Source organism: Euprymna scolopes, chromosome 22 (assembly GCF_053919585.1).
Source record: "Euprymna scolopes isolate OS-2025 chromosome 22, ASM5391958v1, whole genome shotgun sequence".
NCBI lineage: Eukaryota > Metazoa > Mollusca > Cephalopoda > Sepiida > Sepiolidae > Euprymna > Euprymna scolopes.
Window position 1 is genome coordinate 77,266,330 of NC_136503.1, and position 17,500 is coordinate 77,283,829.

A 17,500-nucleotide genomic window follows, 5' to 3' on the forward strand; every position below is an offset into this window, starting at 1 on the left:
GAACAAAGCTTCTTTCTAAGAATTGCACACCTGTAGAACTCTCTTCCGTTTACCTGCTTTCCAGCTGACTACAATATGGCCGTCTTCAAGTCCAATGTAAACAAATTCTTGATGAACCGTTCCCCTTAATAATCCAATTTACCAAATTTACACTTCTAACGATTACTATGATATTGTCCCTTTGACTACTGTACCCTCAAGTGGCCTCTTGGCCTTGATAAGTGGTAATTCCTTTGTAAAAACAACAACAAAAAAATCAAAAACATGGTCGACTCATGCAAGAGTTGTGATTTGTCAGCAAAGACACCCCCAATCACTTTTAAACCATGGTCCAAAACAGACAAACCCTGGTCTAGAAACCATAGATTTCGCTGGGCTACTGGAGGATTAGCATTACCTAATTGTGGTGGACAGCTACACAGAATGACCAGAAATGCTCAGATGTAAGAGACGCACTATAGGGGTAGTTATTAATTCCCTCAATGAATTATTAGCCCAGTTTGGAGTTATCAATTGCTTAGTAAGTGTCAATGGGACTCAATTTACGTCCACGGAATTCAAAGAGTTTTGTGATATTTTCCAAATTAATCAGGTTATTACTCTCCAGTTCCACCTGCAAACAAACGAACAGGAGGAATGGTTCGTTGACACGTTAAAACGAGCGCTAAAAAAAAGCAAGCGGCGCACCTACAGAAACGGCGCTAAACAGTTTCTACGGATGTGTAGGAACACACAATCCTATTACACCGTCAGTAGTATCACATGAAGAGACTATCTTCCATTAAAAAAATAAAAACCGTATTTGAAAGATTGTTGACAAAGCAAACAAAATTGAGAAATTACTTTTTTTGTGCTTAAAAAAGTTATGACTAAGGATAAAAAAATTCCCTCAAAACTTACAAAAAAATACGTTTTCTGAGAATTGGGCACAATAGACAAAGAATCGAAAATATCGCATGCATCATTCTAGATCCTAAATTCACGCATAAAAGCACCTTAATCAAATAAGAAAGCGTCTTTTAGATGATCCCGACGATGCACTTAATGAAGAAGAAGAGGACCCTGAGACGATATATGACACTTTCGGCATCGAACCACCTCAAGAAGCTCCAGAATACCGCCGGTCGGGAAGAAAAAGAAATTCAAGGATCCTTTAACTATCAATCCAAAAAAAGAGCAGATACTATTATCCCTTGTGGGGAAAAAGGCTTGGGTGGGAGTATTATAGGGACTTACCTATTCACTCATAATGAATTCTTCTAATCATTATAAAACCCGTGGGGAAATATTGTGATCTAACGCGAAACTAGAGACTGTCGACTTAACAGTCAGGAATGACTGATAACCTTTCTTTGAAACCTTTTTTCGAGCCTTTCTTTCTGACCCTTTCCTAGGGCCACAACGGCACACATGTACTCTGGAGAACGAATAACACACCGAAGGGATTTTAAAGGCCATCTTCATTTGTCAATGTCCATTTTTTTAAAATTGATTAGACAGTGACGAAGAGCAATAATCTATAATATAAATCTATCCTGTCTGTTTAAGTGTATGTATGTATGTATGTATGTATGTATGTATGTATGTGTGTGTGTGTATGTATGTATGCATGCCTAAAACTTTCGACAGAGGCGACGGATTTTCACAAGATCGGTATCGTTTTGAAACTCGACCCTTCAGACGACAGATATCGAAAAATTTGCTAAAAACGTAAACTACTTCACCCTCAACTGGGCACTTTTTCTACAGGCAGCGGTCGCTTTTTTCGCCGATATTTTCAAAAGTAATCCACTCTTTTCGATTGACTAGACTTAATTTAAAGTTTCACCGCTTCCAAGTTGGCGATGAACGCAGCGGCAAAGATGTCCCGTTTCTGTTTCACGTTCTTTTCCTCCTTTGCAGTACGGATTCGAGCCTGCCTGCCTACTACCACTTTTTTTTTTTTGCTCAACACACAACTCCAAATACCCGGGCTACGCCGGGCACCCAGGCTAATCTAATATATAAACGGCTATATTTCTGTCTGTGGGTTTGTCTGTTTGTGGGTCTGTCTGTCGGTCTGTCTGTCTATTTGTCTATATTTTCAAACTCTATCTCCTCCGAAACGACATTTTATTTATCTCCTCCGACATTTTATCTGTCTCCTCCGAAACGTCATTTAAGGCCCCTAGCGTCGCTAGGAGTATCACATGATTGAATTTTTACAAACCATTCTTTTATGAGTCTTGGGCATGTTAAAACAGTTTTTAAAGAGTTAAAAAATGGGTCAGAATTGAAAAAGTCGTTAAACATTTTGTACATTCATCTTATTTAATTTTAATTTTTAATTTTTAATCAGTTTATATGCGTGTCACACTGGTACAGTGGTAACATCATCAGCTTTGAATGCTAGAGTTTCGATTCCGATTCCAGCTAGAAATAGAAACGTGTCATCTAATGCCAGTAGGCACAGGTGAAACGTGAACAAATTCCGCGGAATGTTTCATGGTTTTTCTAATGGCTGGAAATACATGATGCTTGGCCAAGGCTATCAAGAGTATTTTTTATCGTGACGCCATCACTAATTTGGTTGCCCACCGCTGCTTAAGAGAGGCCCATCTACCCTCGAGAGAAAGATAGACCGCGCCAGTTTTCCAACCTGGTATTTTTACCTCGCGAATCTAGCTAATAGCACCTACATACTTTTTTTTTTTTTACTTTTGAAATCACGATCCTATAATAATATATACGAAATCTGGACAAATTAAAATAGCATATTTAAGCGTATTTTATGTTGAGGCAAAGCCTCCCCCCCCCGCTAGTATAATATAACCAGCTGATTCTGTCGACAAAGAAGATACACCATGGGGATTGAGAAGAGCGCACTGTTGAATCGAAAAACACCCTCTTGCATCAGAGAGATCATCCTTTACAGGGCTGTTTACCATCTGGAAAGTCACATTAATCCTGGGAAGTTTATATTGACTGTTATTTTCACAATATTTCCTAGAATGCATTCTCTTACCGGACTCGTAAATCTTTCAGTCGAACTCTGAAATCTGTACTGAATTTCGAATGGAACCCTTTATTTAATCAACGAAGGTAGCATGCTCGTTCCGGGCCTGGTAGCGCAACGAATAAAAATGGTAAATAACTACAATAGAAAAATGCGAGCATGAAAAGTAATATGGTTAAGCTTAAACATGGAAAAGTAAAGGGCTAGTTGTTAAAACTGGAAAAGAAAAGGACAAGATATTCTAGTAAAAAATATAATAAATTCATAACTTAAAATATAATCAATTGTTAACGCTGCAATATTTTAAGTTATAAATTTATTATATTTTTTACTAGAATATCTTGTCCCTTTTCTTTTCCAGTTTAAACAACTAGTCATTTACTTTTCCATGTTTAAGCTTAACCATATCACTTTTCATTCTTGCATTTTTCTATTGTAATAACGAATCTTTCAACGTGCAAGTTTTGCTTGTGTTGTAATATTTTTTGGTTTTCAATTGAAAATGTCGGAATTGGATTTTGCATCTCTATGCAGGCAATACATAAAATAATAATAATAATAATAATAATAATAATAATAATAATAATAATATAAAAGAAACAAATGATTCAAAAGTAATATTGTTTCAAATTGATTAAAGTCAGCGATAAACCCAGCAAAGAAGACTGCGCAGAATGTCTCCCACGCATGAAATTACGAGCATCTTAAATTGATTTGTTAACTAAAAACAGCGGGAGCACGTATGCATTTCGATTGACGCATGCGTAATGTGACAGCGTATCGTGGATTGTAGGTGAAGGGTACGCGCAAATCTATTTCTGGGTATGTTAAAACGTTGATACGTTTGTATGTAAAGGGTTCGTTTATAGACTACTTAATATATCATGTAAATTTTTCATGCAAATATCATGCAACTTTCTTTTAGCACATCTACTATGCGTAATGGACCGTAATGTGGACCACGTAATGTTTAATGCACTTGTAAGAAAAGGGGATGCAAAAAGGGGGTGGGGTAGGGTAGGAGGTCCTTTATAAAAATTAGATACTTCTGAAATTTGTAAAACTTTTACAATAATTATATTGTTATATAGTATAACTAAATATAATTATTATCAATTAAGAAATCTTCTTCAACTTTCAGTTGTTTATATATATATATATATATATATATATATATATATATATATATATATATATATATATATATATATATATGTGTGTGTGTGTGTGTTTTTTGTTTTGGTTTTAGCGATATGTTTTGAATTAATTCAATTATTTATGAAAGTGCATTTTTACCTAAATGCGAGTTGGGAATAATTTTACTTTTAACCAATTTGGTACCCCCACATGGGGAACGGTGTATATATTATGTTTAAAATATAATTATCCACTGACACGTGTTTCGTCAACAATTCCCAAAATAAAAGAACAGATGAAAACATGAAAATATAATCGCCCCCAAAAAGAAGTATGTGATAACCTCTCCACCAGATATTTCGCCAGAAAGGATACAAAAAGAAGAAACTATTCTCCGGATATTGAGCACTGGAAAGAACCCTCCCCCCCAAAAGAATTAAAAATAAATAATTACACCTTTTATTTCAATAAAAGTAGCAGCGAATGCCTGTGCGATCGCAAAAAAAAAAAATAAATAAAAAAACATAAAAAAAAAAATAGCCAAGTAGGCAGAACTCATAAAAAAATGAAGATCTATCAAAAATTAATTCCAAAAACAATTAAATGAAATTTTTCGTCATTGTAATGCCCCCCCCCATGTAATTTGTCATATTTTGGGCTTCGTTTTGTTTATGAAATTGTTAGGTGAAAGTACAGAGTGGTCTCATAAAAATTAATTAAATTTATCGTTATTTTATGTTTTAAATGTAATTCCCGCCACCACCGCCCCCAAATTGTATTTGTCATGTTTTGTCCCCCCCCCATCGATCGCCAGACTTAAAAAAATTCTAGAGGTGATATGTCTCGTTGAATGCTTGGTGGCCAAAAAGTGGGTGCTCATTTTACGTTAAATTAATATGGGAAAGTGTTCCCCTCTCAAAAATGTTAATTTTCTTTCTTTTCAAAATCTCTTTCATATTATTTATAAAGGCTATTTAAACGTATTAGGCCCCCAAAAAGTACATCTTTATTTTTTTAAGTGGGTCATATCGTAAAAAAAATACCGATTTCTACATAGCCGTTTATAGAATAATAAAACCTAACAAATGAAATCTTTTCTTCAGTTTTTCGTAAGTGTTTATTTTTTAATATTAAAAAAAAAAAAACAATAAAAGCCAAACATGTTTCTATCTACTCAGAATTATTTGTTCAAGCTAGAAATTTATTGAAATTACCAAATTATTTTATTTGGTGTTATTTTTTTTTTGTTTATGTTCCGAAGGAGCAAATAACTCTAAAACAAAGATTAAAAAAAATCGATGTTGGAATAATAATTCCAAATAAATTTAATCAAATATGTTATTAATATAATTATTGTTTAAAATTTATTAAATAACGATTTTAAATAGAACACTTATAACAATTCTCTCGCTAGAAACATTAACTAAGATGCCGCTATTTAATAAAATCTATTTTTCTCAATGTAATATGCAAATGAGATTATCTCTTTGTTGTATTTAGTTTGCAAGAAGCATACTATATATAGAAATGAATGAGAGTAAAGTAAGGAAACTTTTGTATATATTAATCAAATTGTGAACAAATAAACAGGCAGGAATACGAATTTATATATATATATATATGCGTATATACAGTATAAGTCCTATAATTTGAACATCCGCTTCGTTCAAATTAGAGGATACTGTTCAAGTTTCGTGATAAAAATGTGCTACAGTTAACTTTAATTTTCTAAGAAATAGTAAATGAAATTCATTGCTATATGATACTTCAAGTATATATTAAGTTGAGTTTACGAAATATTGCAAGTAAGAATTGTTAAATATTATTACCAGGAACAAAAACATTGAAAATAAATTAAATCTACTCTTACTTGTTAGGTATTTATTACCTAAGTTATCATCTACAGAAATCATACATTTATGTAAAATACAGTTTTTTTTTATTTATTCATTGAATGAGTCTCATTGCAGTTTTTTATTTTCATCGATTGAGCTCTCAGGCGCTGCCATTGTATTCCGTAAGCGATCACGAAAATCTACAATTTCTTGGTTCTGTAGCTTCTTTATGATTATATCTCTTCGGAGTGACATTGCTTGCAAAACATAGTTGTCACTAAAGTAAGGACTTTTTTCTAGAAATTTTATAACCGCCTCCATAGACTTTTCTGCGTCATCCCATGATATTTGTTCATCAGAGTGCTCTTGGTTATTTACATTAGGGTCCAGGTTTAGAAGAAGTCCTAATGAGAGGAGGTCCAAATGAGAGAAAGTCCAACTTTAGAGGAAGTTCAAATTAAAGGAGTTTTACTGTATATATATATATATATATATATATATATATATATATATATATATATATATATATATATATATATATATGACAGGATGACCCGACGTTGATAGCGATTGAATGATAATCAATAACTGTTTCACACTCCCATATTTTTATTGTCATCGAAATCTGCAGTGACATAGTCCACAATACATTTTAGACAAGATTGCACTGTAGAAAACACACTCTTCATTTTATTTAACTTCAATAGCCTTAATTATAGTTAACAAGTGAAGCATGCACCCCCCCCCCCCCTTTTGTCGGGGGGGGGGACAAAAATGCAAAAGGCAAGTGTCATACTTCAATTGTGCCTTAAAAAGAAAATTTCCATTTTGAACACACCCCTACGATATCAAAAAACCTACGGTTAATTTTTGTATGGCTAGGCTTACTGGTTGTGCAGTGATGATAGCTTTCATTTAAGTTTAAATTGAAAAAGTCAAGTATCATGGATCAGTTGCGTTTTAAACGGAAACATTCATTTCGAACGCGCGCCTGTCATATCGAAAAATCCATGTCGAGCCTTCTCAAATGCACTTGTGATGTTAGGCTGTGTAAGGTGTTAACTTAAGTCAACATCACCAATTTCCTTCTTTCATTGAATTATTTTGATTATCGATTATTGTTACTTATCGGAGACATTTCGATACAACACCTATCTAAGAACACTGCCAAGCATATAAATATGTATGTATGAAATTTCATGAAAGTCGGACTAGTCGTTTTTTTTTTTACAAAACGGTCACCACTTACCAAGCCTCAGAGGTCACTCGAGGAGAAGTGTTAATGAGTGTACAGTTGTCAATGGGATAATGACATAGTAATCGTTAGTAGTGGAAATTTGGTAAATTGGATTACTTAAGGGGAACGGCTCATCAAGAACTTGTTTACGTTGGACTTGGGAACGACCATATTATAGTCAGCTGGAAAGCAGGCAAATGGAAAAGAGTTCCACGGGTGTTCAGTTCTAAGAAAAGAAGCTTTGTTCATGGAATCTACGTTTAGGTTTAGGCACAGATAAAGAGTTTTAGAGTCCATAGAGAACGAACTCACAAACCGATACACAGAAAAAGTTCCTTACACACACACACACACACACACACACACACACACACACACACACACACACATATATATAGTCTTATTTGCAGTATTCCGAATTTTAATGGGTTTATATAATTCAGTAATCGTTCATATGCCAATAGTTTTTAAGCCAAAAAGAGATGACTTAAACTGTAAGCTACAAAATTATCATATTTCAGAACTGAGCATTCATATATTGTTTTAACAAAAACCAAGACTTCAGGAAATGGATTGATAGCAACAAAAAGGTATTTCATTGTTAGTTATAATTGTTTCAAGACCATTTGGACAAATTCAAACATTATGTCGTTTGAAAATTTTCACAAGAACAGCCTTTCTTCAGACTTGTTGAATAAAAAATACTTATAAGGGAAATGTTTTCCATAATGTTATATTGTAAAAGTGTTTTTTATTAAACAGGTCTGACGAAAGGCTGTTCTTGTGAAAATTTTCAAACGACATAATGTTTGAATTTGTCCAAATGGTCTTGAAACAATTGTAACTAACAATGAAATACACTTTTTGTTGCTATCAATCCATTTTTTGAAGTCTTGGTTTTTTGGGTTTTGTTAAAACAGTATATATATATATATATATATATATATATATATATACATACATATATATATATACATACATATATATATATATATATATATATATATTACAATCAGCAATCTTTATCTTTTGTCGTTCAGTGTATGCATAACTGTGCAAATATGCGAATTGATGTACTGAAATGAACTCGTATACTACCTTAACATACGTTTTATATATTTGAAGAGATGAAAGATGCTGTTCACGTTTTTATCTTGATTATTATCTTCCTCTCATAATATCCATATGAAACTCGATCTTTTCATATCTTCTCATCTATCTATGTCAACCTTAGTTTCCACCCCCCCACACACACAAACACACACACACACAAATATATTCCCAAAAAAATAAATCAAGGAATTATCATTTACGCATGCTCTAAGAATTCAAAATAATCAACTATACTATGTACGATAATTTCAAAGACGATATATTTTAACTGGTATCATTGTCTCATCATGTTAATAAATATTGAAACACAGCCTTATGACTATTGCGAAAGCATTAAATATGAAAGGTATTAAACAGCAATACAGCAAATTGAACTATATATATATAAATATATATATATGTGTATGTGTGTGTGTATGTGTGTGTGTGTGTGTGTGTGTGTGTGTGTGTATGTGAGAACACTTATCAAGCTATACTGTGGGAGTCAAAAGTGTTCGCAAAACGTATATACTGATAAATTTATGCTTCAATATTTTCCAATATAATAGCTATGTTACTCATTATTCAATATGCAAATATATGAAGTAAATTCCTAAAAACTGAAACCAAATAATCATATTCTGGGAGAAAATATGGATTTAAAAAAATTCAGGAAGAAATATGGGCCATAAGAGTTTGCAAGACTCATTTATTTCAAAAATAAATAGCATTTTTAAACATAATTTAATTTGAAACATTGTGTCATTATGTTAACAGTACCATATATTGATAACATATTGCAAGAAAACTACAATTATTGTTCAAATAACAATTAAGGAAACAATACAATTTTTAAAACAATTTAACGCTTTATGCACTTCCCTCCATTCTTAATTCTTAATCAAATCCATCAGCCTCCTATCAACAGACAATGTTGATTTATGCACTCGCTGAGGTGTGCCTATTTACTATGCCTTCCCACGGGACAGAGTTAGACACCAGGGTCGTTTTTTAACGTGGGCAAAAGGTACAAAAATAAAAATTGTCTCAGTCGTGAAGGATTTCTCCTCCACCGAAAGAGAACAAGAAATAGAAGTGTAGGTGTGATTTCGGAAGATACTTCCTTAAGCCTCTCCTAAATTGATGCCAGTTTTCGTAAACCTTCCCCTTCAGAATCGACCAGAGGTTCTCTATCGGGTTCAAATCTGGGTTCTGATCTGTCCAATCCATCAGACGTTCACCAGAGATCCCCTAGGCTGAAAGCCAAGTTTTTTTAACCAAAAAGCATGGTTTGGGGCATTGTCTTGAATAATGAGATTCTTGCTGACAGCATCATTTTCTGATTTCAACCAGGTCAATAAATTCTGAAATAAATTCAAAAGCTTGCAGTAGTTCATAGAGTTAATTTTGACACCTTCAGGACCAAGAAAAGGGCCAAGAATCTCACTACCAATAACCCCACCCCAAATCATCACTCCCCTTCCCCGTTGATGACATCTGAATCGCAAGCGTGAACTATTGCCTTTAAGAAGCTATCACTTGGTCCAACTATCGGGGTCGTCGAGGGTTGCTCTAGCCTCGTCAGTCATGAGAACATTTTGAAAATTGGTTTTCACATATTTAGTGGTCCGTGCTAGTTGCTTCTAACAGTTGATCACTCAATGGAGTACATTTTTTCGGTGTTCTCCGGTCCGCTATTTGTTTCAAAATCCGATTTCAGATCCTTTTAGAGATGTCAGACACTCCTGCATGGTCGAAAATAGCGTCGCTTGTGCTTTGTGGTTTTGCTAGCACACCCCTCTTGATTTTTCTCAAATGTCATGGTGAAGTCACATTTGGTCTGCCATTTTTTGTGCTTTTTTTCTTCCATATTTGCCGTCAATGACGAAATGTTTCACAGTTTGATGATCTCTCTTCAGAATTTTAAAAGTTTCTAATTTTTCTAATGAGTAATTTAACAATTTCACCCTCCTAACTATGTCAACATCTTTCCTTTAGCCATCTATAAATATAAAAGCGAAAATGTATGTATGTATGTATGTGTGTTCGCTTTTTCTGTATGTCTACAAAAGGCTTCTTTTCAGAGAAGCGGTCGGTCGCTTCAAAACTTTTAAAAACTTTTTATATCACATATAAATCGTAATATCTCACAGTTAACAACGAAGCTCGCCTGTCTATTTAATTTGCTCGATTTCGGGAAGATAAATATTCAACATTTGTCGCTCGCCGCATGTGGGTTAGTCTTTTTCCTATAACATCTTGGGAAGCGTTCCCGCAGTAAATGATACCATCCCGCAGTCAAACTTGACCTCATTAATTCCTTAAAACGGGCACCTGCCAAATCCAAGTAATTAAATAAATTCAAACATGTTTCCGTTAGCATCTCGCGGTGGGGCAATCGTTTACGTCGCACGTTTTTTTTACACTTTAATTTACAACTTTGCCTCAACGGTTCGGGTTCGATCCTTACGTACCAAAACATTTTTTTAACCCCACCCCACCCCGGAGTTTCTACACACACCTTCAAACACCCGGGCAACGCCGGGTACCCCTCGCTAGTCTATATATATAAAAGCGAAAATGTGTGTTTGTATGTATGTACGTATGTGTGTTTGTTTGTATGTATGTATGTATTTGTGTTTGTATGTCTCGCAAAAACTTTCCACACGGGTCACGGATTTTCGCCAGATTGGCATCATTTTAAACTTCCAACCTTTGTCCGACAAATATCGAAAAATTGGCCAAAAACGTTACTACCTTCACCCTGAAATCAGTAGTTTTCTACAGGGGGGGTTAACAAAAACCATCCTCTCATGACGAGTCCGCTTCTACGCATGCGTCATACGACGTCGTAACCTTATTTAATTTAAATATTTGAAAAAGCGACACAATTTCGGCGACGTACTATTTGCTCAGTTGCTTAGAGCACGGACTTATTATCTAAACGTTTTGGGTTCGAATCGTGGTGGGAGATGTCTTCTTTTTTTTTTTCGATTTTTAAAAATTTTAATATTGAAACAGGGTTATGTAAGCCATTTTTCACGTGTTTTTTTGGGGGGGGGTTCTGTTCTTTGTTTTTTACTTCGCTTATTCTTAGGTTTTCATAACACCCCTCCCCCGCCCGACCCCCCCCCCAAAAAAAAACACCCGGGCAACGGCGGATACCCCCCGCTAATTATTAATAAATGTAGGTTACCTGCACAAATTTTTGGCTCACATGAAAAGAGAAAAATGTTTAACAGTAATTAAATTCTGTTTTTGTTTCGTAAAATGTAGTCAGGAAAATAAACATAAAAGCAAGTAGCCAATGACGAAAGAGATGAAACTAAAAAGTAGCCAATGACGAAAGAGATGAAACTAAAAAAAAAGAAGCAAAATTAATAATAAAATTTGAAAAAAATAGGTCTGAAAACTCTTTTTTCCCCCGCAGTATATTCAACGATTATATTTTCAAATGTCCAAATACATTATAATGTGTTAAAATGAATACATATTATAATATATGAGTATTGGAACCCAGAAAAATCTTTTCTGGGCTCAATGTTGCTTGACTTTGGTAATCTGGCGAAAACTGGTGTGTCAACGTGATTTTTCCCGTATGAGTGACCATTTGGGAAGGTTAGGCACTGTATGTACCGCGTCGAGTCGTAGAAATTTCCAGGTTGGTATCTTGGAGCGCATTAATTCACTGGGAGAGATGCACACCCACTCTTCCTTAAGACATGCTTCTAAGAGAAGGAAGGTGATGTAAAAACCTGCGGTCTACTGTATACTCTATCTCCTGACAGTCATCTGCACCGACAAAGGTTAGCAGTTATACCAAAATGGTGGTTGGTTCTACACAAAGCCTTCGCCACTATAAAAAATAATTTGTGGGGATTTCTGAGCAACTTAGTTGTTGTGGCGGAAGCTCATAAGTCGAAATTGGCGGGAGAGTCCATCACACACACACACACACACGCATATATATATATATATATATATATATATATATATATATATATATATATATATATATATATATGAACCAAGACGGCTAACTAAACAAATAATTCTATGAATTTACTTTTTATGGCATCATATTGTGCTATGACTTTTTCCTTTTAAGCAAAATTTTTTATTTTTCTGATGAGTATATGCATATTCGATATATATTAGATATTAACTTAATAATAATAAACGATTGTTTCTGCATCACGAAACGAATCTGTAAAAAAATGTACCGGAATTTTGATATGCTTAAAGAGCTGTTTGGTAAAAAAAAAAATTTGAACCTTGTAATGTAGCTATATTGGCATTCTTTTATATATGCTATATTGTTATATTTATCAAACATTGAGCTTCTAAACAAAAAGAATTAGTATACACAAAGCGTTAAATATAATTGAAAAACATGTTTCCAAAAGTAAAACAAAACACAACTGTTATGGTTGCAATAAGCCACAAAGAAAACAGAACAACGGAATAGAGTTTAAAAAAATTGTCTGCTGTTAGTTCAGACAACAAATCATCACAGTATTTGTTCACTACAGCTGCGTAGGTGGCAAAATCGTCATTGTCGTCTTTTACCACCTTCAAAAATCTCCAACGCTTATGGAAAAGAGACGTTTTCGGCGAGAAAAGTTCTGTTAACAAATTTACCGTCTCATTGAATGATAAATCTGCTGTTTTCCGAGGCAAGATGTAATCCACGAATTTATCATGCTCAGCCGTTTCCAATTTCGTAGTAGAAGTCTGGTTTTCTTTTGATCAGACCAGTCAATATTAAAAAAATCTTCATAACGCTGAAAATACGCTGCGAATGATTTTTCCTTTTCCTCGTATTTAAAATTGTCTATCGCGGTCCATATTGCATACTGAGAAAATGCTGAATTGCTTTCCGCGTTCGCATTATTCTTAACAATTTCTGTATGCAATTCCTCTGTTCGTAATTGACGTTCGTCTAACTGTTTTTGGACTTCTAATTAACGTTCGGCTAACTGTTTTTGAACTTCCTTTTGCTGTTCCTCGGTTCGTAATTGACATTCCGCTAACTGTTTTTGCAATTTTTTTTTGCTGTTCCTAGAATCGTATTTGACGTTCAGTCCAGTGTTTTTCGGATTGTGACTAACGCTTTGCGGCATCGATATGTATCTTAGTCAAATGTTCCAACGCTACTTTCAATTCGTCCATTTTGCTTTGTCAGCATCAGCAATTTCAAAATGTTCGCGGAATTTTACAAAACCGTTTTATTCTTTCTTATTTCTTCCTCCAGACAATAAAACGAACAGAAAAAAACATAAATATATAAAAAGTTCATTGTCTGAAGAAAAAAAAAATCAAATGTACATTATTCTCCATAAAAAAAAACAACGCCCGATTTTAATAGCGAAAACCACAAGTGACGAATTCTTTTTCCAAAAGTATAAAAATTTACCTTTCTAAGTCGCGACGAACTCTTTTCTTTTTGCAAAAGTACAACGCTATCATTGAAAGTCATGACGAACATTTTTCCTTTCAACTCTTTTTTCCGTAATGATCTGCGTTTTTTTTTTTTAGTTACCGTGAACCTTTCAGTTGCAAGTGTTATTTTAGACACTTCCTTAGGCTTGATAACATTTGAGTCCAACGTCGTTAGTAATTTTAGAATACTATTTCAACGCGAGTATTTCTTTTTAATGTCGTTACTGGTTACGATTTTAGTATGCTCCTTGAATCCAATGTCGTCAGTGTTGAGTTTTTTAAAACACTATTTTTAAACGTGAGTACGTTCTCCGAATCCAATGTCGCAAGTCTTATGGCTTGCAATAAACCACAAAGAAAACAGAACTGAATAGAGTTTAAACAATGTATTACTGGAACAACAACGTAAAAAGGTTACAACTAAAAAGAGTTGTAAACGTCATCGAGCAGGCGAGGGTCGCTCTGGTTTTTAATCCACACCTGGGATCAAAAGGTCTATAGTTTATATAATGGATAGAACAGTCCATTTGGAGGGTGATTCCCCCACAACAACAACAACAATATATATATATATATATATATAGATATATAATCATTTTTTTACTATAATAATTAAATACTTACAGACACTAGTGTTTTATTCTTTTGGGAATATTCAGTGCAGGGTGTCATATATATATATATGTATATATATATGTATATATATATATATATATATATATGATATTTTAATGTATGCATATTTCGTATTATTATGCAGACAATGCGCTAACGATTATTATATTGTACCCAATATATAGTAGTGATTTACAAAGAAACATTTAGCGCTCCAGCCTTAGTCATTACTGGTTGAACTATCGAAAGATGGATAAGAAAAATTTAAGTAATTTTAACGAATGAATAAATACTTGCACATGCGCAGACGTAACAGGTTTAGTTGACTTACTCGAATTTGCTCCACAAGTCTAAATCCCCTATAAATTAAGTTTCAAGTCTGTAGACCAAAAATTTACAAAGGAGTTTAGTAGATACGTTTCCACACACAGCGGCAAGGTCACTTAAACATAAAAATGAATATATATATATATATATATATATATATATATATATATATATATATATATATATATATATATAGTTAGATAGATAACTACATGTGTGTGTTCGAGAACGTTTTCATCTTAAATGCTACGTAATTATGCACAATGTATGAATAGAAGCGAGCATAATAGTTAAAAGAAACCAAAGATGTAATGAGAATCCATACAAACTAAATAAATTATTACTGAAAGTTTGTTTTGAAAAGGAATATGCAAATTAAGTAACCATTATGAAGTCGGTTGCATAACCATGACTAAGCATTTTAAGAAGTTTTTTTTAATATTTTTAACTAGAAAAGGCTGGATTTTAATATCAAGATCAGTGCGACAAAACTCAGTCTTGACAGTCGTTTTAAATTCTTTTTCTACGCACATCTTATCTTTCTTTTAATAATATTATTGGATTTCATTCCCTTTTCCTTGTCCCCATTTGTGAATTATTCCACGGATTTCTGCCTTTTGGATTACTTCGGACCATCTTTCAATTACGCGATTCCCTTGGATTTTACTTGTGGAAATGGAAACTTAACCAACTTTTTTGGATTTGATTTTTGGATTTTCCCGTTATTGGATATAACACCCTTCACCAGGCTATCCATTCACGTGAAATCACTTTTTTCTTCACCATATTCCCTCTGCTTCACTATTTGTTACCAAGTAAGAGCTATGACTTACTTGTAGTTTCATCAAATACTTTTGCAAGCAAAATCCGATCCCGCATTTTGCTAAATCCTACCCTCTGATGAGAAGGAAAGTATTTCTTCGAAACTCCGCAGATTAAGGACTATCCACTTATTTTGTGCTTAATTTTTCAAATTAAATATGTTTTTAACTCTTTTTCAAAGTGTATTTTAACATGTTTTATTAACTACTTGTTCTTATATATATATATATATATATATATATATATATATATATATATATATATATATATATATATTTATTACAATTTCACCCCAAACAAGGCACATTGCCACTTTGGTGTAGGAGGCTACTATCAGGGGCAGCAACTACTGGGGCACTATGTTGGGATTTGGGCAGCAAGATGTCGGTTCACTTTGCACTTGAACTTCTGCATGTCAGTACAGTTAGGGAAGCAGGAACTTGGATTGGAATTCCAGAGTCTAGCAGTTCTGGGGAAGAAACTACTGGAGTAGAAAGATCTTTTACATCTAGGGATCACTACTGTGTGGGGGTGGGATTTAGCTGCCTATCGGGTTTGTCGAGGGTGTCTACGTCGTGAGGGCACAAGTGTCTGCAGTTCGTCAGACATTCACCATTAAAATACTTGTAGAACAGGCAGAGGGATGCAACGTTTCGTCGATGGGACAGAGGCTGAAGCTTAGATGCCAGTTCAGGGCCTATCAGATTGGCGACTCTTTTTTGAACCTTGTCTAGGAGCGAGAGACTAGTAGCAGATGCACCAGCCCAAATGTGACAACAATACTCCATACATGGGCTAATATATATATATATATATATATATGAAATTGGTTAATAAATTCCAACGAAAGAAAGATGTATATTTAAATAAGGGAGTAGTCACCAACAATGTGTATTTTTTAACATTATTTTATTATTTCGTGTCTTGGTTTTTCATTGAGAATTATGTTTGGATCATTGTAATAATGTTTTTAAGTCATTGAAATTGTTTACACGCGTTTCAGACGGTCTGTGATGCGTTTTCGTCAGAAATTATTTTCAAATGTGTAAAAATGGCGATTTTCGTAGTTAATTTGAAGTTTTTCCAAGGGGTGGAGGCTTGTAAGTGTTTATTATTCATTGGTATGCTGAATTTTTATTGCTTTTTTATTTGGCTTGTCCAGGGAGACGTTGACCTCGCTGTAGTCGCTATCTCTTTCTGCTAATATCTTTTTCTTTTCCTTTAGGGTGGGGTACAGTGTGTGTGTGTGTTTGTGTGTGTGTGCGTGTGTGTTTCTGTGTGTGTGTGTGTGCGTGTGTGTGCGTGTGTGTGTTTGCTTTTATTGGTTTGGGAATGTGTATATTGTTTTATAGTATTTTGGGGTTCTTTGCTTCCTTAGGAAGGCGGCTGGGGTCCGAGGTCGTTACTAATGTGTATGTGTGGGGAGGGGGGACTGGCTCTTCTGAAATAAGGATAGGGGTGCTTTCATTCTATTTTGATATTTATTTTTTTGATTCTTGGATTTTAGTATTGTGATTTTTCGTTTTAGTCTTATATTATGTTTGTTTAGAAATAGGGGTGTATTTAAAATAGGGGATTTTTTAATGTTTCTATTTATTTGTCTCCCCATGTGGGTATGGCCAGACCCAGGATCGGTTCCTAGTGTGGGGAAGATTTTGTTCCCCAGAGGGGGGCATCGGAGGAGGTATAGGTATGGGAGAGGGATGATAGAAGGGATGATAGTCGTTTCAGTCATGAGGGGGTTCTCCTCGACTGATTGAGGAGGGAGCGAGGTGTTGGAACAGATATTATACTATGGTTCTAGGTGTCTCCTAGTGTTGTTGGTTTCGAGGTTAAGTAGGGTTGGTATTGTTCAGTGTGTTTTATTAGAGATAGGGGTGTTATGTCTGTGTGTGGTTGTATGCGCGCACGTGTGTCTGTTTTTATGTGTCGGTTCTGATTTATGTGTGGGTGTGTATATGTGTATGTGTATGGGTGTGCATGCGAGTGTACCTTGCA